The 25438-nt window shown below is 44.0% G+C and overlaps 1 pseudogene; it reads left to right on the top strand.

Annotated features, from left to right (window-relative positions):
* The window catches only part of LOC147117250 (epidermal growth factor receptor-like), a 164462-nt pseudogene that overhangs the window by 91656 nt on the left and 47368 nt on the right, over nucleotides 1–25438 (top strand).

Below are 25438 nucleotides of genomic sequence, written 5' to 3'. Positions count from 1 at the left end.
GGTCAATCGAGAGCTATAGCCTGTGCTTTCTGAAATAGAAACTTCATTCAGACAGCTGGCTTGCTGTCTTTAAAAGAAACCTGAATCAGCAGTTTATCTAAACTGTTCAGCTGCACCTATTCTTCTGCCAGATGATGTTAGCTCCAGCTGTTCCCCGTACTGTTTTTACCTTCGATACATACATAAATCTTCCAGCGCTGATGATGCCCTTCTGGATAGACATTCACTTAAAAGAAAAATATGCACAGCACACAGGCCGGGCTATCAATATGGGATTTGAAACAAAGAGAAAACCTTCGAGATAATGTAACATCTTTCTGATTGCAGTTTTGAGTTTGAAGAATAAATCTTATGTGCCTCCTGTATGTAATGATTCTGGTTAGATGATTGATATCTACTAAATATGGAGCACTTCTGATGAGATTTGCCTTGAGAATTTACTAAGGAAGTGTTGTTTTCAAAGATAGAAAGCATGGAGGGCGATTTTCTGACATCGGAGGGGGCAAATTTGGAGGTGGGAAAATCAGAAACAATGAGGATGGGTTCGGAAACCGCCTCCAATCCGCCTCCGCGGGATTTTGCAGGTGCCGGTTTTGGAGGTCGGTAAACGATCCCGCCTCCAGCTGGCCATAGCGCTAGGTAACATTATTAAATGCTCGTTAAGGGCCTCTCTAAGCCTATTTTGAGAGGCCATCATGATTTTTCGAGCATTTCAGCATGTTCCCCGACCCTCCTAAACCACGCCAGCTAAACCTGGCAGGTTGACTCGTGGGTGGTCTCCTCACAGCTACAGGGCCAACAATACATCATTTATTTCATCAAGGATTACTTGCAGGTGCCAGAACTTTGCTTTTAAATGTCTTTGAGCACTTTTAGAAGGAACCGAAGTCAGAGGTGCTGCAGCTTGAATTTATCAACTGTGGGACCTCCTTGGAAGACCCTCTCCCCGCTTGCAATGAGCGCTTCCCCAACGGAGGCATCTGTAAGCAGCATGGGAACCATTCATTTTCTTTCTCTATGGACCTCAAATGAGGATGAGGAGGAGGAGCACGGTGGCATAGTGGTTAGCACTGCTGCCTCACAGCACCAGGGACCCGGGTTCAAATCCGGCCTTGGGTGACTGTCTGTGTGGAGTTTGCACATTCTCCCCGTGTTTGCGTGGGTTTCCTCCGGGTGCTCCGGTTTCCTCCCACAGTCCAAAGATGTGCGGGTTAGGTTGATTGGCCATGATAAAAATTGGCCCTTAGTGTTAGGGGGGATTAAATACGTGGGGTTACGGGGTTAGGGGGATAGGGCTTGGGTGGGATGGCTGTCGGTGTAGGGACCGGGTGCTAGGGTTTGGATGATCAGCCATGATCTCGTTGAATGGCGGAGCAGGCTCGAAGGGCTGAATGGCCTACTCCTGCTCCTATCTTCTATGTTTCTATCTGGAGGAGGAGGAGTAGGAGGTGGAGGAGGAACAGGAGGAGGAGGAGGAGCAGGAGGAGGTCAGAGCGCCAGTGTATCGACCAGCAGCAGCGGCAGCATGCGAGCACATGGCTGCCCGGGATGCAAGGGCTGAACTTATCATGGCCAGATTGCATAGGTTGCCCAAGTTGGCATATGTCCTTGGCTCCATCCTAAGACATCATTGACGATGGACATGACTCTCTGGCCTCCTTTCATTCAGGCCACCAGCCTGACAACGCAAGTGTGGCGGAGCCCGCAATGTGGAGCTGCCTAAGGAGAAAGAACAGATGCCATAATGCCAACATTTTGGCATCAAATCATTTTAATGCTTTCCAACAGGGATGGCATTTCATCAATACACAGAAACATTCTCCCAATCTCCACACAGATCTGGAGGTCATATCCCTTGCCAGCTGTACCCACACAGCCTTGGTTTCTTTGGGAGGCCTCTTCCTCCCAGATAAGTGGAAGAGCACCTCCCTGCTAGCTGTCACCCCCTCAAACAACATTTGCAGCGCCTCATCCAAAAGCCTCGGAGAGGCCCTTGCCTTGGAATTGGTCATAGTGGTTTCTCAGACTATGCTGCAGGTGGTGCAGCATAGGCAGAAATCCTGTGGAATGAGCCAAGGCAACAAGAAGCCATAAAATCAGACTGGAAAAGTGATGTCAGCAGAGGCGAGTTTCAGTCCCAAAACACTAATTGACCAAAGGCACCCCATACCTCTGAAATCAAGTGGCCAATCATGGGAAAATCACAATTTTTTGAAAACTAACAGTGGAGGCAGGTTTCAAACCCACCCAAACCGAAACCCGCCTCCAAGTGCTCTGCTATTACATCTTTTATAACGGACTCTAGCATTTTCCCCATTACCGATGTCAGGCTTACCGGTCTATAATTCCCCGTTTTCTCTCTACCACCTTTTTTGAATAGTGGGGTTACATTAGCTACCCTCCAATCCATGGGAACTGTTCCAGAGTCTATAGAATTTTGGAAGATGACCAGCAATGCATCTACTATTGCTAGGGCCACTTCCTTAAGTATCCTAGGATGTAGATTATCAGGCCCTGGGGATTTATGGGCCTTCAATCCTGTCAATTTCCCTAACACTTGGAAATTGGCGAGGAGAGCACTGATGGGGTTGCAGACCTTAGTGTTGGTGAGAACATGGTCCACAGTGTTCTGGTTGACAGTTTATGGTAGGTGGAAGTACAGAGGTCAATGAGGAGAAAGTTGGAGAAATTCAACTGCCAACCTCATTAAAATATTTAATTAGCCAGCCCGCCTCCTGGGAGCTGGTTAGCTGCCCGCCCCCTGTCCCATCTTTGGTTAGCCCGGAAGTGGGTGGGTTGGGGTCGGGTTGGAGTTTTAACATCTTGCCCGACCCCAACCCACCTGTTTTGGGGGTTTAAGATTCAGCCCAATGATTTTGGTATTACCAACATTTAACGGAAAGAAATTTTAGCTCATACAGGTTTTAATGTCACGCACTTGGAGAGGGTGGAAATAGCCTTGGAGTTGATGGAGCGGGTGGAGAAGTTGTCAGCATACTTGTAAAAGCTTCTGGATGAAGTCACCGAAGGGTACTCAGTAAATGTAAAGAGAGTGTCCAGGGATTTACCCTTGGGTGCACCAGATGTGACATTCCAGACAAGGGAGGAGAAGTTTGCTTTAGAGGTGATGTTTGCAACGTGATCGGTGGGAGTGGAATCATGAGGGAGCAGTACCACAGCTGATTTGTGGAGAAGAGACATTTTGAGGACGGCATGTTTGACTGTATTGAAGGCAGCAGGAAGGTTCACAAAAATGAGGAGGGATACCAAGCTACAGTCGTACAGGTGTCACTGGTGAATTTGACCTATGCAGACATAGTGCTGTAGCCTGGGCAGGTGTGGTTTAAGAGCAGGCACAGGCAGAAGGCAGAGTGAAAAGGAAAACAGATAGATTCATCCTGGGACCATTTAAATTGGGAATGCTCTGGGGGAGGGAAATAAGACAGTTGGTGGTTTTGGGCAGTGGGAGAGTTGCAGTCGTGCAATGAAAGGGGCCTAGATTGAAGCAGCGAAAGCCCTGAGCCTGTCCAGGAGGATGAGGGCATTATACAGCAACAGTAAGAGTACAGGCATGAGGTTAGGTCAAGGATGCTACAATCAGAACAGGAAAAATTCAGCCAGAAAATAGTTGAGTTAGGCTGGGACATAAGAGACTAGTTCAGTGTCTGCTTACAGATCAGAAAATAATCCATGGTCAGCATAGGGATCTGAGAGTAGTCCAATCAGCATAGGGATCTGAGAGTAGTCCAATCAGCATAGGGATCTGAGAGTAGTCCAATCAGCATAGGGATCTGAGAGTAGTCCAGCGTCACCATTGGGATCAGATAATGTTCCAACATCAGCATGGGAATCATATAGTGGTCCAGGGTCAGCAGGGGGTCAGATAGTGGTCCAGGGTCAGCAAGGGGTCAGATAGTGGTCCAGGGTCAGCAGGGGGTCAGATAGTGGTCCAGTGTCAGCAGGGGGTCAGATAATGGTCCAAGGTCAGCAGGGGGACAGATAGTGGTCCAAGGTCAGCAGGGGGACAGATGGTGATCCACGGTCAGCAGGGGGTCAGATAGTGGTCCAGGGTCAGCAGGGGGTCAGATAGTGGTCCAGTGTCAGCAGGGGGTCAGATAGTGGTCCAAGGTCAGCAGGGGGACAGATGGTGATCAACGGTCAGCAGGGGGTCAGATAGTGGTCCAGGGTCAGCAGGGAGTCAGATAGTGGTCCAGGGTCTGCAGGGGGTCAGATTGTGGTCCAGGGTCAGCAGGGGGTCAGATAGTGATCCAGGGTGAGAACAGATGCTGGAAAGTGCACGGTAAACAGATGAGCCAGGGCAGCAGCAATAGTGGGGAATCCCAGGCAGCAGAAACATGGAAACTGGGAACAGCTGAGGAAGGGAATCTCTCAACCATTGAGGATGCCTTAATTCCTGAAACTGGTGAAAGAAAGTACTGGGCCAAAGAACACATTAGAAAGGGTGTTAAGCAGAATAATAAAACATTTTGTCAGTATCAATAAGGGTGGTTGGGGAAAATATTAAAACTATAAAAGCAAATGGTGGAATAATTAAGATGAAGGAAAAATAATGGCCCAGAAATTCGGGTCTCCACGGGTGAGTACGCACGGGGTACTCACCCGTAGGCCTAATGGAAGTGCCGGTTTCCTGCATGCACTGCGCATGCGCTGGAAACCGGCACTTCCGTTCCCCTGAAAGCAGGGGTTCAGAGGTCGAACGCGTGCACAGGGGAGGCTGTGCGTGCGCATCGAACTTCGTTTTTTTTTACAGGTTTTCCCAGGAGGGTAAGTCTGCAGAAGCTAGAAATGTAAAAAGCAGGCGTAAGGCCTGCTTTTTACAAGGTAAGTGGTGAATTAATTAAAATTAAAACATTTTTTCCACAGGTTTATTATTTTTAAATACTTTAAAGCAAGGTAAGTTTATTTTTAGCCCCGTTAGAAAATAAAATTATTTTTTTCAAAAATTTAAATTATTGTTTAAAATAGTTATTTCATTTAATTTATAGTTTATTTAAAAAATGTGATTTTTATAAATATTTATTTGAAGATTTAGTGATGTTTTGTAAGAAGAAGGGGCCCGTAGTATTTCTAAGTTTGACAGCACTTCCTGTCGGACTTATGAATGGAGCATTCCCTGCTTCAATTGGCTGTCCATGGCCCACGTGATCCCAGGGGACGCATCGAACTAACTGCGCCCCTGGGATACACAAGCACTGCGCGCTGGCAGCTGGACCAGGCCCCGGATCGGAATTCCACGTGGGTCCACAGCTCAATGGCTGGCGCGCAAGGTAACTGCAGGTCGGGGGCTTGCACCCGCGTGAAGCCCCCGACCCAAATTTCTGGGCCACTAAGTAGATTTTATTATTTTCTGGAAGTATTCAGGAGGAATGAAAATAATACACTTAACACCCTAAAGGGTTCTGAAACCCATGTGGAGTGGGTACTTGATAGGCTAAGGGGGCAGAAGACTCAAAATCCTCCAGGCTAGATAACACATATGGAGGAAGCCAGAACGGAAACTTATGGGGCAGTGGCAGTGGTGGTGAAACGATCGTTCAATACCAGACGGCTGCTAGAATGAACTCAGGACCTGCTCACAGGGCTTTAGTAATCCCACTCGATTTGATCATCAGGAGGTGCAGATCCCTGTGAATTTAGATGCTTTTCTTCATCACTCCTTCACTACAGTGATTAAGTGCCTGGTTCCCACTCGGCATTGGGATCAGTCACATGTCATTTGGGAAAATGGTGGCTGCAAATACACCAAGCTCGTGTCTTACTCCTGCAGAACGCAGGATGTTAAAATATTAATTCACTGCTCCATTTTGCTACCCTGCTGTGTGTTACTATGTAACGTTTACTCCTAAATGTAAAGGCCTCAATTGTTTCTACTTGCAATGATTTCACATGATTTTTAACACACTTTGAGGAGAAAACAATCCTTGAAGATTAGAACCCTTTAGGATGTTAAATGTATTATTTTCATTCCTCCTGAATACTTCCAGAAAATAATTAAATCTACTATTTTTCCTTCATCTTCAATTATGGTAAATATGATATTTTGATTTGATATTCTGGGAGAGGGTGTTTCTTCTCTCATTAGTTAGAGAAAGATGACAGTTCGAATCACCTTTATTATAACTGATTCCTTTACTATTGAGCTTTTGGACTAATATTTTGTTTTGTAGTTGAGTAGCATTATCTTTATTATTGTTACATTATCTTTATTAATTGTTGCATTATCTTTATTATTTTTTGGTTTACAGGCACAAAATGTCACGCAGAGTGTCGAGATGAAGCGTGCTGGGGCCCAGGTTTAGAGAACTGTCAGAGATGTAAGTGTTAGCTTTTCAGCTGCTAAAATGAAGAGTTGCAATTTCATGTTTAAAAATCAGACCATTTAAGTTGTGGTTTATTACTGGATTGCTCTTGAATCAATAGATATGTGACTAGCAGCTATTAAACTCTGTACTCTCTGTAGAGACTCATTCATCTTCTTTCCAGGATCTGCTTTCACCCTCTAAAGGTGCAACTTGGGTCCTAACTTTAGTGGTCAGCTATTTCTTAAAGTGTAGAAGATATCTGCTCCAAGACCGTGGTGAAAGCAAGACATGTTTATATCAGGACTTTACCATGCCAGGGGTTATCATGACATGCTAAAAAGATTGCCAGCGTGGTAAGATCCCAATGTATTCATGCCTTTTTAAACCATTTTGCTTAAACTGAAACTTCAATTGATTACCAGAAAATGTATTCCAAAAATGGCAATGACTTGTTCTCCAAGATAGGTTCTATATAACAGTTTAGTCATTAACTGTGAGAATTAAGGTAGTTGCGATCCAATATGTTTCTGTCCGATATTTTGGACTTTGTCAAAGTGCAGCAAATGCGCACGGCACAGCGATATAACGATCACTGCCAAATCCCATAAGAAATGTTTTATTATTAATTCCATATAACGGGAGAGGGATGAAGCTGCTTTTGGTGACAGAACTTGCCTGACCTGCTGAGTTTTTCCAGCATTTTCTGTTGTTATTTCGGATTTCCAACATCTGCAGTATTTTGCTATCGTATTAGAATTTTGTTTACTGTTCCCGTGCTTTAAGTTCAAAACGTCTTGATGCCTTGACCAGGGTTAAGCAAAGGGCAACATAGATGATGTTGTGGCTTAAGCCACATGTGTTATGAGAAGAAAAGAAGATTAGTACGGAACGTGAGCCAGAGTTTTAAAATATTGAATGGATAATGTACAGCTAAGCAGCTTTATGTTAACTTTAACTCTAACTATGACTTTAGTTTAGTTAAAACCAAGATAAAGGGCTTTATTGCCAAATGCCACCAAGGTTGAAAAAAGTAAGAGAGGAGACAAGATAATCAAAAATTAGTGATCAATTAATCAATACCAAGCTTTAAAAGCTTGAAGATTTGTAGGTGGAGGAAAAGATTGAGGGGTGTAAGGAGTTCCACAATTCTGAAGTTCTGGGATCAACTCTTTTGACAAATAGCTGAATGGATATCTTGCTCAGAACAAGATTGAAGGTTTCTGCATTGCTTAAAAATCACAAAATGTGTCTTCTGTCTTTGGCCCCTTGCCTTCGTCCAACCCATCACCACCTACTCCCCCCCTCACACTCATCAGATTTTTGGCATTCTCTCTCTCCATGAGCAGCATATTAGCCCTTGCTCTCCTTGCCTACTGAGAAAAACAATCGTGTTGGCCGAATTTAAGATGTGCTCTGAGAAAGAGTTCTCTCCTTCCTTCACCCCCTCCCCCAACTATTCATGCAAACATCTTTCACTGCTGTCCTGCTTCTCTTTTGCCTTCCATCTCTCCCTTACCCCACCGTTCCACTCACCCTCCTTGCCATTGCTATCACCCCTCATCCCTGTCTCTTGCTCTTTTCCTCCCCTTTCTGCTCCTCTCCCCCTGTCTGTCTGTCTCTCCCTCACCCCCAGCAATTGTTCCATATACTCCTGGTTCACCTACATTCTTATTTTATCAACATTTATAAAAACTGACACTAAATATTAATTATCTCTACCATACCCTCCGCCTCCATTGAAATCTATTGAAAATGTTATCTCCAGCAAATTATCTTTGTGTGTAGCATTTTAACTGTTACCAACTGAGTGTAACTAATTTACCTACAGACAAAATGTGTTGAAACCATCACCGTTTGAACTGCAGGAATATGCATGTTGCCATCCATTTAATTTAAATATTCGTAAAACATCTACTATGCATAACTGGAAGTATTTCAGCAGCCCGTTTGACTGCCTGACACATTGTTAATGTATGACAGTTTGCATTCCCTTAAATTCTAGAGCTAAACAATTCTTTTTTTGTTAGTTTTAGTGGTAGCTATAACATCAGCACGCTGTAAAATAGCTGCAAATGGATTTCCTGTTGGCCAAACGATTTTGTTTTTTGTATGACAGGACCAGCTTTCAGAAAATGTAAACATTGCAGCATTTTCATTCATGTAAGCATTTAGATGTTATAATAAACAGATTTATGATTTAAATGGGAGAGTGGGACTAGCTGAAATGCTCTTGCAAGAGAGCCAGCACAGGCTTGACAACCTACTGTGCTGTTAACGATTCTAGTCTATATGAATTTTAAAACAAGGAATGCACTTGTACAAGTTATTGATTTATGCTAAATGGAAATTATATAAATAAATATTGTATGAATGAGCAAACCCCATTCAACCTTCAACTTTATCTTCCATCAGATCCTAAAATATAATTGACTCTGTCATGGACTCTACCTCACCCAATTAAATCTACTGAGAGTAAGTTCAGCATCATGTTCCCTGATTCTCAAAAAGTAATGAAAGAAAATTCTAAAGTATTTATCCGTTCTCGCATTCCCACTGTTCAACCCTGATTTGCTGTTATATAAATGTAGGGAACAGAAATGTAGAGGAATGTCCCTGTTGGATGCAGCTATTTAAACAGTGAGTGCATCATCTGGATGACACCAGTGACCGCAGTGGTTGTTAGGATATCAGCTTCAGGGGTTTATTTAAGAATTGTATTCATCGGTCAGAAGTAATGAAAATCTTTTCCACGTTTTCAGTCACAAAGAAAATCTGCGCTCAGCAGTGTTCGGGTCGATGTAGAGGTCATCACCCCAGTGACTGCTGCCACAGTCAGTGTGCTGCTGGATGCACTGGGCCGAGAGAATACCACTGTCTGGTAAGAAAGTTAACTGATTTATCACCATTCATTTATAGAGTGAAATAAAGTGTGTTTTCTTACTCCCCTCCCTCTTGGGTGACTGAGAAGACTTAAGCATGTCATGGTGTATCAGGGAGCTAGCTAATTGCTATTGCCAATCATGGTCTTGTTTATTGTCTGTATCATTGTGGAATTTAAAGAATACGTTCTGGTGCTCGTGACACCAACTTCTGTCCAACTATGAAAATATAATATTCTTTGCTGCGGTTGTGAAAGAAGAAAATGTAAACCTGGATATTTCACAATATTTGTCTGTTATACATTAGAATGTTGAGTTAGTCACAACATACTGTCTCAAAATGCATTGAAAACTCCTATATCAGGCTTTGTCAATGGGAAAACCCATTTTTTAAATGTTAACTTTCACCTGCAGTGTCAGTTACATCTGTATGTTGGCACCAATATGGCAATGACAACAGTAATCATGGGGGACTTTAATCTACATATAGACTGGGCAAACCAAATTTGCAGTAATAGTGTGGAGGACGAATTCATGGAATGTATGCAAGATAGTTTTCTAGATCAGTATGTTGAGAAACCAACTCGGGAACAGGCTATTTTAGACCTAGTATTGTGCAATGAGAAAGGGTTAATTAATAACCTTGTAGTAAAGGGGCCTTTAGAGAAGAGAGACCATAATATGATAGAATTTTATATTGAGTTTGAAAGTGATTTAGTTAAATCCGAAACTAGGGTCTTAAATCTAAACAAAGCAAACTACGTAGGTATGAGGGGCGAGTTGGCTAAGGTAGATTGGGAAACTACATTAAAAGGTATGACGGTAGACAAGCAATGGCTAGCATTTAAAGAATTAGTACATCATTTACAACAAATATACATTCCTTTAAGGCACACAAACCCAACAGGAAAGGTGGTCCAACCGTGGCTAACAAGAGAAGTTAAAGATAGTATTAGATCAAAGGAAGAGGCTTATAATGTTGCCAAAAAGAGTAGTAAGCCTGAGGATTGGGAGGATTTTAGAATTCAGCAAAGGAGGACCAAGAAATCGATAAAGAAAGGGAAAATAGAATATGAGAGTAAACAGACTGTAAAAGTTTTGTATCATCAGCAAACTTGGATATATTACATTTGGTCCCCTCATCCAAATCATTGCTATAGATTGTGAATAGCTGAGGCCCAAGCACTGATCCTTGCGGTACTCCACTAGTTACAGCCTGCCAACCCGAAAATGACCCATTTATTCCTACTCTCTGTTTTCTGTCCATTAACCAAGCCTCAATCTATGCTAGTATATTACCCCCAATCCCATGAGCCCTAATTTTGTTTAATAACCTCTTGTGTGGCACTTTATCGAATGCCTTCTGATAATCCAAATAAACCACATCCACTGGTTCCCCCTTATCTATTCTGTTAGTTACAACATCAAAAAGCTCAACAGATGCATCAAACATGATTTCCCTTTCATAAATCCGTGTTGACTCTGCCCAATCCTATTATTATTTTCTAAGTGCCCTGTTACCACGTCCTTAATAATAGATTCTAGCATTTTCCCTACTACTGATGTCAGGCTAACTGGTTTGTAGTTCCCCATTTTCTCTCTCCCTCCTTTTATAAATAGTGGGGTTACATTTTCTACCTTCCAATCTGCGGGAACCGTTCCAGAATCTATGGAATTTTTGAAAATGACAACCAATGCATCCACTATCTCTATAGCCACCTCTTTCAAAGCCCTAGGATGTAGGCCATCAGGTCCAGGAGATTTATTGGCTTTCAGTCCCATTAATTTCTCCAGTACTATTTTTTTTACTACTGTAATACTAATTTCTTTCAGTTTCTCATTCTCGCTAGAACCTTGGTTCTCCACTATTTCCAGGAAGTTTTTTTGCATCTTCTTCCGTGAAGACCGACACAGAGTATTTGTTTAATTTCTCTGCCATTTCCTTATTCCCCATTATAACTTCTCCTGTCTCAGCCTGTAAGAGACCCACATTTACTTTTGCTAATCTTTTCCTTTTTACATAACCATAGATGGTTTTACAATCTGTTTTATGTCTCTTGCTAGTTTACTCTCATATTCTATTTTCCCTTTCTTTATCAATTTCTTGGTGCTCCTTTGCTGAATTCTAAAATCCTCCCAATCCTCAGGCTTACTACTCTTTTTGGCAACGTTATAAGCCTCTTCCTTTGATCTAATACTATCTTTAACTTGTCTTGTTAGCCATGGTTGGACCACTTTTCCTGTGGGGTTTTTGTGCCTTAAAGGAATGTATGTTTATTGTAAATTATGTATTAATTCTTTAAATGCTAGCCATTGTTTGTCTACCATCATACCTTTTAATGTAGTTTCCCAATCTACCTTAGCCATCTTGGCCCTCATACCTACGTAGTTTGCTTTGTTTAGATTTAAGATCCTAGTTTTGGATTCTGATTAATGGTGACCCCCTAGGAAGTTGATGATGGGGGATTTGGCGATGGTAATGCCATTAAATGTAAAGGGGCAGTGGTTATACTCTCTCTTGTTGGAGATAGTCATTGCCTGGCACTTGTGTGGCGTGAATATTACTTGTCACTTATCAGCCCAAGCCTGAGTGTCGTCCAGGTCTTACTGCATTGTGGGCATGGGCTGCTTCATTATCTGAGGAGTTGCGAATGGAACTGAACACTGTGCAATCATCAGCGAACATCCCCATTTCTGACCTTGTATGGAGGGAGGGTCATTGATAAAGCAGCTGAAGATGGTTGGGCCTAGGGCACTACCCTGAGGAACTCCTGCAATAATGTCCTGGGGCTGAGATGATTGGCCTCCAGCAACCGTAACCATTTTCCTTTGTGCTCAGTATGATTCTAGCGAGTAGAGAGTTTTCTCCCTGATTCCCATTGAATTCAATTTTACTAGGGCTCCTTGATGCTACACTTAGTCAAATGCTGCCTTGATGACAAGGGCAGTCATTCTCACCTCAGCTCTGGAATTCAGCTCTTTTGTCCATGTTTGGACCAAGGCTGCAATGAGGTCTGGAGCCAAGTGATCCTGACAGAACCCAAACTGAGCATCGGTGAGCAGGTTATTGATGAGTAAGTGCTGCTTGATAGCACTGTCGACGACACCTTCTACCACTTTGCTGATGATTGAGAGTAGACTGATGGGCGGTAATTAGCCAGATTGGATTTGTCCTGCTTTTTGTGGACAGGACATACCTGGGCAGTTTTCCACATTGTCGGGTAGTTGCCAGTGTTGTAGCTGTACTGGAACAGCTTGCTTAGAAGCGTGGCTAGTTTTAGAGCACATGTCTTCAGCATGACAGCCCCCTCTACCCTTCCCCTAACCCCATGCTACCCAACCCCCGGCCTCCAGCATTCGAGATCTCCCTTGGGCCTTTTTTGATAGAAAAATAAGGGTGACACTGGGTTGCCCCAAGGTCACCAAACAAGAATCATCACAACAAATGCTCCTTTTAGGGCACCACTAATATAGGAAAGAAACATATGGACCAATCAAACCAACAGAAGCCAAAATAAGCAACAAAGTCCCAACAAAAGCAAATGGAACCTTCCCAACTAAACCATAATGTTGCCATCAGTGTCTGACACTCTATACCCTGTGGTGCCCACCAGTTGTGGAAGGCATCAAGCGCATGTTCCCTCTCCAGGCTTCTAGCCTGCCAGTTATCCCTGGGCCCTGGTCCAGTTATCTGCTTCAGCTACAGACTCTCCTTTGTCCCCGTGTGCAGAGCCATGGGAGGGCAACTAGTGGTACATTTCTTTTAAAGCAGCCTGGGTGCCACAGTAGGTTACATAATGCTTGCTCTCTCTCTCCTTCTCCATAGACCCGAACTTCAAAGTTTGTTCTGTCTGCTGGCTGTAAGGGACTAATGTGAAATGAGTTTCTAGTGACTGTCAAAACCGCCCTGGAATGTGTTCAGAATTTAAGCCTTTTCATGGTATTACACTGATCCTAATGATAAAATTATATTTTACTGTCCGTAGCAGACATAATGAGCAGAATGACATAAAAAAGCAAACATATTAAATCTGCTGAATATTATTTCTTTCCTCAGGCATGCCAGAAGTTCAGTGATGGAGGCACGTGTAAAGAGTCATGTCCTCATTTGGAAGTCTACAATAGAGTCAAGTTTCAAATGGAATGAAATCCAGATGGAAAATACAGTTTTGGAGCAACCTGTGTAAAGAAGTATCCCTGTATGGTCTATAAGTTCTTGAAATATTCATTTTAGCTGATATATTAAAGATATTTTTGTAGCTGTGAAAATGGCAGACTGACTATCTTCTTCTTCTTAGGCAGTCCCTCGGAACCGAGGATGACTTGCTTCCACATTAAAAATGAATTTGCAGGTGACTGATGAGTCCAATGCGGGACCTACAGTCTCTGTCACAGGTGGGGCAGACGGTGGTTGAAGGGGTGGGTGGGTGGGGTGCTTGGGTCGACGTGCACTCCTTGCGCTGCCTGCGCTTGGCTTCCGCTTGCTCCCGGCGAAGAGACTCGAGGTGTTCGGTGCCTTCCCGGATGCTTCTCCTCCACTTTGTGTGGTCTTGGGCCAGGGATTCCCAGGTGTCGGTGGGGATGTTACACTTTTTCAAGGAGGCTTTGAGGCTGTCCTTGAAGCGTTTCCTCTGCCCACCTGGGGCTCTCTTGCCGTGCCGGAGCTCCGAGTAGAGCGCTTGTTTTGGGAGTCTCGTATCGGGCATGCGGACAATGTGGCCTAGATTTTCAGTGTGCCGTGAGGCGAGCTTTTAGGCGGGCGGGGGGCAAAAATCCTGAATTCGGGGGTCCCAACACCATCCCGCCCAAAACCCGCCTCCACGTAAGTTTCAGAGGAGGCGGGTACCCGCCCCGCACTGGGACCCGCCGACCCGAGGCGGGAAGGGATTAGTGCCAATTAACAGGTAGTTAACAGGCAGTTTTTAGCCTAATCCCTATTTTGAGGGGTGTCGTGTGGGATTCCCGACAGCTCCAAACCACACCAGGTTAGAGCAGGCGGGACATCGGGTTGAAGGACTTGGAGGGGTCGCGATGTCGGTGTTCAGTTGAGTGATGGGTGCATGAGTGCAATGGTAAGTGTGTTTGGTGTGTCTAAAGTGTGTAAAGAAGTTTAAATTACCTGTACTTACCTTAACAGCCTTTCTTCCTGTAGGTGTCGGGAGTCCATCACTCAGCCAGCACTGAAAGCTGAATGGCTGCGATCTGTCAAAAGTGACAGCCTTCAGCTTTTAGTGCCGGTGAGAGTTCTAACTGAGTCTGTGTAGAAGGACTCAGGTTAGAAGTAAGACTGTCGGTGTTTGACAGTTTCAAACAGCTGTGAAACACTGATATTTCATCTGTCAAGACCTCTTGACAGATGAAATTTCAGTCTGTGACGTCACCTGTTGCCGGGTGGCCCTTAATTGGCCTGCTGAGCCCACTGGGTGGGCTCAACAAGGTCAATCAAGGGAAAATCGCATGGATTGACCGGACGTCGATGTAGGCGGGACTAAAACCCAAAAGTTGTAGTCCCGCCTCCTTCCCGATAGCTTAATGAAAATCAACCCCTGTGACCCGTCCATCGGGGCTGATCGAGCATGGTCAATGTTTCGATACTGGGGATGTTGGCCTGAGCAAGAACACTGACATTGGTGCGCCTATCCTGCCAATGGATTTGCAGGATCTTGCGGAGGCAGTGTTGGTGGTACCTCTCCAGTGCTTTGAGGTGCCTGCTGTACATGGTCCATGTCTCTGAGGCATACAGCAGGGTGGGTATCACTGCTGCTCTGTAGACCATGAGCTTAGTGCCGGGTTTGAGGTCCTGGTCTTCAAACACTCTCTTCCTCAGGTGACCGAAGGCTGCACTGGCACACTGAAGGCGGTGTTGGACTTCGTCATCGATGTCTGCCCTTGTTGACATTAGGCTCCCAAGGTATGGAAAGTGGTCCACATTGTCCAAGGCCTTGTTGTGGATTTTGATAATCGAGGGGCAGTACTGTGCAGCGGGGGCAGGTTGGTAGAGGACCTTTGTCTTACGGATGTTTAGTGTAAGGCCCATGCTCTTGTACGCTTCGGTGAAGGTGTTGACGATGGTTTGGAGTTCGACCTCCGAGTGAGTGCAGACGCAAGCGTCGTCTGCATACTGTAATTTGACGACAGAGGATGGAACGACCTTGGATCTGGACTGGAGGCAACGGAGGTTGAACAGTTTCCCATTTGTTCTGTAAATTAGCTCCACTCCAGCGGGGAGCTTACTGAGGGTGACTATAGACTCATATTGAATGTCCGCTGCCCCATCAATTAACCAGCTAATGATTTACTTCGTGGCAGGGGGAGGGGGGGAGGAGGGGTGTAGTGGGGTGGCAGATAATACAGCCAGCTCCTGTTCTTCAATCTATAATGACACTTGTCATGTAAATCACTGTTTAGAGTATCAGCCTCCATAAGCACCGCTGTATGAATTACTTGTTAATGTTGCCTGTCAAGCAGCTTGAGAAACCAAATTTTAGGAGTTGTCTGGGGAGGACAAAAACCCAAGAATCCCAGGGTGAAAATATCTGATGGAGGATATTATACAAAAATTGACCCTGTGCTGTCTCTCTGTAGCAATTTATGTTAGTTTTCCAGTTAATTCAGGGGTTTGAGTAAGTTGGGTCGATTCCCATTGTGTGCTGCCACCTAGTGGCTATTTGGTACCTAGCAACTGCAGTAAAAGTGCAGTAAAGTGCAGTAAAGCACAGTAAGTGCAGTAAAGTAAACTACAGACCTACAGCGGCACATGCTTTGGGAAGTATATTGTTCCCACGCCTGAGTCTTGGATATTATTTGTCTGTAAGTACTTGAGAATGTTATAGGTGATTAGTGTACACTGTATGTTGCAGAAAATGTTTAGTTTGTAACTTTTCTCTGTAAGCAAACTTACACAGCTAGCCGCGAAGTGCTCGCTCTCTGTCTAGCTGGTTAACTAGTAGCTGTATTTTGATGCACTATGTACAGGGCTAATTTAAAGAGAATGCCTTCCAGTTTGCTAAATGTATATTCACAGTAAGCTGTGTTTCCACGTGTTTGGTAATTTACATGCCAAATGTACTGTGTTGCTCAGGCGTACTAAATTTGTGTAGGAATATCAGTTATGCGCTTGTATACTAATGTGTGCTTCCATTTTTGTGTTGTATTTCAGTTTTACAATAAGAATCTTTCAGTAAAGCTTTACAAGAAAAGTCAAGCCTTGTGATTTTTATGGGAAGATATCAAGTTGTTAGCTACCTGTCTAGCTCTGCATAGGAACGCGCTGCGAGGGCAGAAAAGACCCATTGGTGAGAGTATCTGGGATCATTACTGATGTTTATGCTAGGTGCATTATAAGAACATGCCCATTATTTGCCAAAGTGAGTAGTTAACTAAAGTATAAACATTAACATATTTTATTGCCATCGGAACAGTATTACATTGGACTTGCAATTTAGTCCTCTGACTTTGAAAATAAATGTTTTCCTGTTGAATTTAGCAAAGTCAAATTCAATTGAATTTTAAAGCCTCTTTTGAATACAGTCACTGTTTCCATTCTTTATATTTTAGATAACTATGTGGTAACGGACCTTGGTTCCTGTGTTCGAAGCTGCAGCCCTGGTACATACGAGGTGGATGAAGAGAAAATCAGAAAGTGTAAAAAATGTGAAGGACCTTGTCCAAAAGGTAGCTATATCTGAACTGACCTTTACTTCAATATGCGCTATGACATTGAGTAATTCAACAAGTTATATTGCACAACCAGCTTGTGTTGGCATTTACCCTCTACACAAGCAAATAGTCTTAATTCCATTTATCCATCCTGTTCCCAAATCTATTCATCCTTTTTTCCTTCTTCTACCTATCCAATCCAGTTTTGAATGTTGACACAGTCCTTGCGTCAACCAGCGACCCTGGAAGTGAATTCAACAGTCTCACAACTCTTTATGAAAAGAAGTTTCTTCTGCTCTCTGTTCTAAATCTCTTGCATTTAATCTTGTATCTGTGGCCACTCTTCTAGACCCCTTAACTACTGGAAACAGTCTGCTTACCTTTTTCCCATCACATCTTTTCATAATTTTAAACTTGTCTATCATATCCTCCCCCAAAGTGCAACAGCTCACATTTACTGACATTGAATTTCAGCTGCCACTTTTAGCTCATTCCCCCACCTTATTGGTGTCACCTCACAGCTTCCTTTAGACTTCTAAAGAATTAACTTCACCTCCTATTTTGGTATCACCTGCAAATTTTGACAAATCATTGATATGCACAGTGAACAGGAGTGGTGCCAGAACTGAACCCTTTGGGACACCGTTACCCACTTCCAACCATTCTGAAAAACTGTCCTTAACTCCTACTCTCTGTTTTCTGCCTTCTAACCAACTTTAATCCAGTTTGTTATTCTCCCCACTAATTCCATACCCCCTAATCTTCTCTAGTAATCTTCCATTGGCACCTTCTAATTTTCCCAATGTCTTCTTGACTGTGCGTGACCTTGTATCCAAGGGAAGAAGAATAGGATACTTGGTACAGACTGCTCTGCGAGGGTTTGTAAGGCAGAGGAAATTGATAGCTGATGGAAATCACTGAGATTCTAAAGTGATAGCATCATCAGATGCGGTATGGAATGTGTAACTAGGGTCAAAGAAGGGTTGAGGGTCTTGTAGACCGCACCTGGAATACTGCATACAGTTTTGGTGTCCATACTTAAGAAAATAGATACTTGCTCTGGAGTCAGTACAAAGAAGGTTCACTCGGTTAATCCCGGGGATGAGGGGGTGGACATATGAGGAGAGGTTGAGTAGATTGGGACTCTACTCATTGGAGTTCAGAAGAATGAGAGGCGATCTTATTGAAACATATAAGATTGTGAAGGGGCTTGATCGGGTGGATGCGGTGAGGATGTTCCCAATGATGGGTGAAACTAGAACTAGGGGGCATAATCTTAGAATAAGGGGCTGCTCTTTCAAAACTGAGATGAGGAGAAACTTCTTCACTCAGAGGGTAGTAGGTCTGTGGAATTTGCTGCCCCAGAAAGCTGTGGAAGCTACATCATTAAATAAATTTAAAACAGAAATAGACAGTTTCCTAGAAGTAAAGGGAATTAGGGGTTACGGGTAGCGGGCAGGAAATTGGACATGAGTCTAGGTTCGGAACAGTCATGGCCCTGTGGGTAGTGGAGCGGGCCTAGGGGCTGTGTAGCCTGGTCCTGCTCCTACTTCTTGTGTTCTAATTCTGTGTTAGATTTCAGGAGATGGTTCTATTCACAGGGATTAGTGGAGACATCGAACAGGCTGCCAGCTAGGTGTCCTTCAAGAGTAAATTGGGCCTGTTCCTGGCTGGGGCTGGGGTGGAGATCACCTTTTACAGAAGGTAAGTACTGTAGGAAATGCAGGGACAGAGTGATCTCCTGGACGAGTTTCGATCGCCTAGATGGGTCGGAGAGGAATTTCCCAGATTTTTTCTCCCAAGTTGGCATTGGGTTTTTTATCTGGTTTTTCGCCTCTCCCGGGAGATCACATGGGTTCGGGTGGGATGGAGAGTGATAGTAGATTTGAGGTTCGGATCAGATCAGCCATGATCTTATTGAATGCTGGAGCAGGCTCGAGGGGCCAATTGGCCTACTCCTGCTCCTATTTCTTATGTTCTTATGTAGGATTGCAACACAGTTATAGGGGCACAGGATGAGTGAGTGACTGTACAGGATTTGTTTTAATTGGGTTTTTTTAAATCTCCATTTTACTCACCCATGTGTCTACTGCTACAGTAGAGGAAGTATGTAGAAAAAGGGTGATTTTCAGAAACAGGCACCAGGCTAGAAATTCATCATTTGGACTTGAGGCAAATAAATATCTAAATGGCTTATCTAACTATAGGAGTACTGTGTCTGTATCTCTCCATGTAGAGAATTGAGGGATGAGCATTGGGATTGAGGCCTCAGTATCTTGCAGGCTAAACTACAGCTTTTGTTCCTACGCAAGATTCACTTCGAGATTTGACAAAAGAAATACTAAATATTGAATCAGACACATTTATACTCTATCATGTAATACATCCAGTAAGCATATTAATGGATAAGAATCCCCATTTACCCTGGAGAAGCAGATTACTGAGCCAGGTGAATGTTCTAATGGGGGGTCCATGCCATTGAATGTTAATGCATTGAACAGCAATCAAATGCTGTTTCAGCCCAAAAGGCACTTGTTTAAGGATATTTGTGGTGGGAAAGGGATTTCCTTTGGCCCAGGATTCCTTCTTTGATCTCTTCAGAAATAGACTTGTATTTGGGGAAGAGGGAAGAACAGGAACTCTGGCAAATTACAACAACGTGATGGCCTTAGTAAAAAGTGGGTTAGTTATCTTGCAGAATTACATGCATTTTATCCCGTCACAATCAAATTAAACCATATTTTAATTTGTAAATAATAAATGGTTGATGTGTCTGTTGAAGCATCTATAACGCAAATCGCTCTCGGTCCATGCCCAATTTTCATTATCGACTTTATTCATTTAGCAAAAAAAGTCTTAGAGAAAAACTTAAAAAAATTAAACACTGTGGGGCTCACCAGATTTTAGATTTGTAGGATTTGAATGGGCGATTGGAAGCTCATCACTAGTGTAGACACTTTGAAACTTGCCTAAAGAACTGGTTAATGCTCACAATGTGATAAATATGTTTCGTGCTGATCAGCAACTACTTCCATTTCTATTGCACTCTTGTACACAAAGACACCTCAGAGATCAGGCATTTTACTCTGCTCTGGGTCTACTGGCGCTTTTATGATTGATGTAAAAGCAGGTTGGGTTCTGGTAAGGAGAGGGGGCTATAGTCCAAAGGTATATTACAATGATGCTGTAATATTGAATGTGTAAAATGGAAAAGTAAAAAAAAACAAGAAACATTCACTTTCTCATCAAGATTCATAGAAACATAGAAACATAGAAGATAGGAGCAGGAGTAGGCCATTCGGCCCCTCGAGCCTGCTCCACCATTCAATGCGATCATGGCTGATCATCCAAATTCAATACCCTGTCCCTGCTCTCTCCCCATATCCCTTGATCCCTTTAGCCTTAAGAAATATATCCAACTCCTTCTTGAATATATTTAATGAATTGGCCTCTACTGCTTTCTGTGGTAGAGAATTCCACAGGTTCACCACTCTCTGGGTAAAGAAATTCCTCCTCATTTCTGTCCTAAATGGCTTACCCCTTAACCTTAGACTGTGACCCCTGGTTCTGGACTCCCCGACCATCGGGAACATCCTTCCTGCATCTAGTCTGTCCAGTCCTGTCAGAATTTTATAAGTTTCAATGAGATCCCCTCTAATTTTTCTAAACTCCAGCGAGTATAAGCCCAATTGACCCAATCTCTCCTCATACGTCATTCCTGCCATCCCAGGTATCAGCCTGGTGAATCTTCGCTGAACTCCCTCCATGGCAAGAACATCCTTCCTCAGATAAGGCGACCAAAACTGCACACAATAATCAAGATGTGGTCTCACCAAGGCCCTATACAAGCTTTGAACTAAATTGTATTGTAGTCATGTTTGAATATCAGACAATATTTTAAAGACTGCTACCCAGTTTCTGTTTGGCTCCAACAAATATAATATATTAAAAATCTTCCTGCCTGTGAAACCTTACTCCTGTTAACATAGTTCTGTGTCAACTTTTGCTATTATGAATTCCTATGTCCACATTTATAATGGAAACTGCTGACATAAACTTGTACTATAATTACACAATACAAAAACAAAATACTGTGGATGCTGGAAATCTGAAATAACAACAGAAAATGCTGGAAACACTCAGCAAGTCAGGCGGCATCGTGGAGAGAGAAACAGAGTTAATGTTTCGGGTTGATGACCCTTCATCAGAACTGGAAAAGGCTAGAGAAGTAACAGATTTTTAAGCAAGTGTCGGGGCAGTGACAGGGTGGTGGGGAGGAAAGAACAAAAGGGAAAGTCTGTGATAGGATGGAAGGCAGGAAAGATTAAAAGACAAAACGTATGATGGTGCAAGGCAAAAGGAGATGGTAATGGGACAAGTTAAGAAACAAAAGATGGCTCTAGATAAGGTGTAAATGGCGATAGCAGAATCATCAACCGCTGCCTTGTGAGAAAAAAAAGGGGAACAAAAATATAGGGGCCGAGGTTATAGTCTGAAATTGTCGATGTTGAGTCCAGAAGGCTATAAAGTGCCTAATCAAAAGATGAGGTGCTGTTCCTCGAGCTTACGTTGAGCTTCATTGGAACAGTGTAAGAGGCCGAAGACGGAGAGATCAGAGTGGGAGTGTTGCGAAGAATTAAAATGACAGGTGACCGGAAGCTCAAGGTCACCCTTACGGACTGAACGGAGCTGTTCCGCAAAGCGGTCACCCAATCTGCATTTAGTCTCCCCAATGCAGAGGAGACCGCATCGTGAGCAGCGAATACATTATAGTAAATTGTAAGAAGTACAAGTAAATTGCTGTTTCATGTGGAAGGAGTGTTTGGGGCCCTGGACAGTGGGAAGGGAGGAGGTAAGAGGGCAGGTGTTATTTGCACTCTTCAGCCAATGGTGACACTATAGCACCTCAATTTTGTCTCCCAGCTCCTTGTCTAGGACTGCAGAGAAAATCCTATGTTCCAATCAACTGTCTACATCTTCTCCCCAAATTGCTGTACATTTTTCTATTTAACTATAAGTAATATCACAAATATATAAAATTAAGGAGAGAATGTATAACTTTAATATGTGTGATTGAATTACATCTGTGTGTGTGGTGCAGTAATCCCCTTCTTCTAACCTGGCCTCTCATTGTGTGCAACACCACAGGACATTGACTATTTTAATATAAAAATTGTGAACTGAACACTGTAAGAAAAAATGTACTGTACAGCATCCTTGTTGCAAATCATCGTCTCCTTTGACATAAAGCATTCATGGTGTCAGCCGTGGCTCAGTGGCAGTACACTCGCCTGAGTCAGAAGATTGTGGGTTAGAATCATAGAATGATACAGCACAAAAGGAGGCCATTCACCCCATCGTGCTTGTGTCGGCTTTTTGAAAGAGCTATCTAATCATCCCACGCCCCTGCTCTTTCCCCATAGCCCTGAAAAATATTCCTGTTGTGTCCGTGTATAATAAGACACAGACTGCAGGAGAACGGTACAACAGGTGTTTACTCAACGTGGCTGACACTGGAACTGATCTGTACAGATTACTACTCAGTGCTATATACAGGTGTGGTCACTGCCGGTACTGCAGTATACATGAGCTATAAAAGATAGTTCCCCCCTTAAAGGTATATACATTACAATTCCTCCCCTTTTAGATTAACAGTACCATAACACTCATTTAACAATTAAATATCAAACTAATTACAATTAACACTTTTAACATGCAACATTAGCTGAAAATAGTCTATTTATATATTCAGTCTTTGGGGAGGCTTCCTGATCCTTTCTGGATAGCGCCTTTCCCAAGTGTCTTGCTCTTGGTGCGGAGGCGATTCTGGCCCCCTGTCGTCGGTTGGTTCATCAGCTTCCGATGCTACTGTTTCTGGGGTAGATGCGACCTGTACGTCGGGTTCATCACCAGGTACATATGGGTGAGGCATGGGGTTGACTTGTTCCTGTGACTCTAGGATCTGGTCAGCATGGCGTCTCACGATGCTCTCCCCAACGTCCACTGTGTACATTAGTGGGCCCTGCCGTGTGCATATCGTTCCTGGCTGCCATTTTTCTGTTCGGTAGTCGCGGGCCAAGACTGGTTGCCTTACATTGAAGCTCCTTGTTGGCTTCTCATGGATGTGCTGGAATTGCTTACTCTCAACATCTCTTCGTACGTTTGGTCTGAGCAAATCCAGGCGAGATCTTAACCTTCGGTTAAAGAACATCATGGCTGGGCCCTGGTTGGTGACTGCATGTGTCGCATTCCGGTAGGCGAACAGGAAATTGTCCACCTTGTGCTGCAGCGGAATGTTGTCATTGTACATAGCCTTTATTGCCTTCTTAAAGGTTTGTACAAACCTCTCAGCCAATCCATTTGTGGCTGGATGATACGGGGCGGATGTGTAATGCCTTACCCCATTCTTTTTCAAGAACCTCCGGAACTCTTTGGACACAAACTGTGGTCCGTTGTCGGAGCAAATCTGTTCTGGCATGCCATTCCTGGCAAAAATGGTCCGTGGGACTGCAATAGTTTTCTCCGTGGTGGTGGAGGACATTTTGATGACCTCAGGCCATTTCGAGTGCGCATCAACGGCTATTAAAAACATTGAATCCATGAATGGACCAGCAAAATCAATATGCACCCGTTGCCATGGAGATGAGGGCCACTCCCATGGGTGTAGAGGGGCCTGTGGTGGTGCATTTTGGACTTTCTGGCATCCTGAGCAGCTCTTGGTCAGGTCCTCGATTTGTTTATCGATTCCCGGCCACCACACATAAGCCCTGGCTAGGCTTTTCATTTTTACCCCTCCCAGATGACCCTCATGAAGCTCATGGAGCACTCTATCCCTCAACTTGGGTGGAATTACCACTCGGGATCCACACATCAAGGTCCCCCGGCACACTGACAGCTGTTCTCTCCTTGTCGAGAATGCTGGCAACAGTGAGTCGCCATGTGCTGGCCATCCCTTCACCGTCAAATCATATACCCGAGACAGTGTCGGGTCATTTCGGGTTTCCTTTTCGATACAAGCGTTAGTTACCGGTAGGTATTCAACTATAGTCGAATGGAATATTTTGACAGGATCCACTGCTGGTGCTTCCTCCGCAGTAGGCAGTGGCAGGCGTGATAGCCCATCAGCATTTCCATGCTGTTTCGTGCCCTTATATTCAATCTCATAGTGGTGCGCCCCTAGAAAAAGTGACCATCTTTGTAGTCGTTGCGCAGTCATCACCGGAACGCCCTTCTTCGGATTAAAAATGGAGACAAGAGGCTGGTGATCAGTCAGCAAGGTGAATTTCTGCCCGTGCAGATAGTGATTGAACTTTTTCACTCCCCACACTAGGCTGAGGGCCTCCCTGTCAATCTGGGCGTAGTTACACTCGGCTGAGGTTAGTTATCGTGACGCAAAGGCTATTGGCCTCTCTGAGCCGTCCGAGAATTTGTGCGACAGCACCGCTCCAATGCCGTAGGGTGACGCATCACATGCCAACCGAATTGGTAATGCTGGGTTGTAATGGGCCAATACCTCTTTTGATGTGATTAGTGTTTTGCTCTTCTGGAAAGCTCGTCTACATTCGTCACTCCACTTCCATGTCACCCCAGTTTGCAGTAGGGTGTTCAGTGGGTGTAGTATTGTAGACAAATTTGGCAAGAACTTATGGTAGTAGCTTACCAGCCCGAGGAACGACCTCAGTTGTGACACATTTTCCGGTGCTGGAGCCTTGACTACTGCCTCAATCTTCTCTGGGGACTTATGTAACCCTTCTTTATCGATAACGTGGCCACAATACGAGATCTGTTTTCTAAATAAACTCGCATTTGGGGCGGTTAGCTCGGAGCCCATATTCGTGCAATCTAGTGAGCACCTGCTCCAGGTTGGCAAGGTGATCACTGTCATTTTCGCCCGTGACCAGGATGTCATCCAAATAACACTGGGTCCCTGGGATCCCTTGCAGGACTTGTTCCATTGCCTTCTGCCAAATAGCCGGAGCTGATGCTACCCCGAATACCAGCCGGTTGTATTGGTAGAGACCTTTATGGGTGTTGATTGTGAGATTTTTTTTGATGCTTCTTCTACTTCCATTTGCAGATACGCCTGGGCCAGATCAATCTTTGTGAAGCGTTTCCCTCCAGATAGCGAGGCGAAAATATCTTCAATCCGCGGAAGTGGATATTGTACGGTGTGAAGGACCGGGTTCACTGTTACGTTAAAGTCCCCACAATTGCGAACCTTCCTTGGTTCCCCAGGCGTGCTGCTCAACGACTTTTTCATCACAGGGACGATGGGTGTAGCCTACTCGCTCCAGTCTACCTTGGACAGTACACCTGAACGTTCCAGACTCTCCAGTTCTGCTTCGACGGCCTTAAAAAATTTTGGGCTTGCGTTTTCTTCAATTTTAATTGTCGCTGTCATGCCTTTTAGTGTTCCGAGTCCTTGCTGGAACACTTCTTTCGCGTCAGTTAGGATCTTTGACAGTCGCCCAGGTGTGACGTCATCATCCTTTTTGTCAGCCACAGTCAGTGCCTGTATGGAATGCCAATCCAGTTGTATTTTCCGGATCCATTCACGTCCCAGTAATGGTGGTCCTC

Source organism: Somniosus microcephalus, chromosome 5 (genome assembly GCF_052327205.1).
Source record: "Somniosus microcephalus isolate GS21.2 chromosome 5, FLI_Smic_1.0, whole genome shotgun sequence".
In the NCBI taxonomy this organism is placed as follows: domain Eukaryota; kingdom Metazoa; phylum Chordata; class Chondrichthyes; order Squaliformes; family Somniosidae; genus Somniosus; species Somniosus microcephalus.
The sequence above is the reverse complement of the archived record's forward strand: the minus strand, read 5'-3'. Positions and strand labels throughout refer to the sequence as shown.